We start from the raw sequence: 831 nt of genomic DNA on the forward strand, positions 1-831 counted from the left end.
CATGTTCCAGGCAGTAGAGCTCCCAGCAGGCGTTGCCAATCTGGACACCAGCTTGGCCAACGTGGATGGAGATGCACTCACGCTGTGGGAGGAAGGGAAGGAAAACTCAGGAACAAAATTCTACATTAGCTGGGTGGGATGGCATGCGCCTGTAATCCCAGCACTTGGGAGGCTGAGGTAGGTTTATTTCTAGTTCCAGGCCAGCCTGGGCTACAAAGTGGGCTCAGGCCAGCCTGAACTGCACAGACACTCTCTCAAAAGAAGCTGGGCAAGTTCAGTGGCACAAGTGCCTGCCTAGCAAGCAGGAGGTCCCGAGTTTGATTCCCGGCACCAAGAAAAAGAAAAAAGAAAGCCAAGGAAAATGAAAATGTCCTTTTGTCCAGGGGAATGGCTAGCTTCTCTACGACCTCCAAACTGAGGGCTGTTGCGACGCAGAAGTCTGCTTACTCACGGCGTCCTCCTCTGGAGGACCAAGCTAGGGAGGGGTCAGCCCCACGGTCCCTCTGCAGCGCGGGCGCCCAGCTTTCCGGACGGCGCCGGGCGCAGCAAGCACGTGGCCGGGCAGTGCAGAAGAAAATGTCCGCGCGCGGGGCGGGGCTCTGCGGCACGGGATGAATGCGCCACTCCCGACCGCACGGCTACCGTCCAACCCGCCTTCCCGCGGCCAGCGCCTCCACATCAGCGTGGGCGTCAAGGGGCACCAGCGGCAGCCCAGGTCTGGGGCACGACCAGCCTCCCACCCCCCTTTCAGGGGCATCGTCTACGCCCCCGCGAAGCGGTACGGCTGCAGGAGAGGAAGATGGCCGCCGAAGGGCTGCTGGGCGGCGGCTT

The sequence above is a fragment of the Chinchilla lanigera genome, unplaced genomic scaffold (genome assembly GCF_000276665.1).
Source record: "Chinchilla lanigera isolate Chin_1 unplaced genomic scaffold, ChiLan1.0 scaffold00099, whole genome shotgun sequence".
In the NCBI taxonomy this organism is placed as follows: domain Eukaryota; kingdom Metazoa; phylum Chordata; class Mammalia; order Rodentia; family Chinchillidae; genus Chinchilla; species Chinchilla lanigera.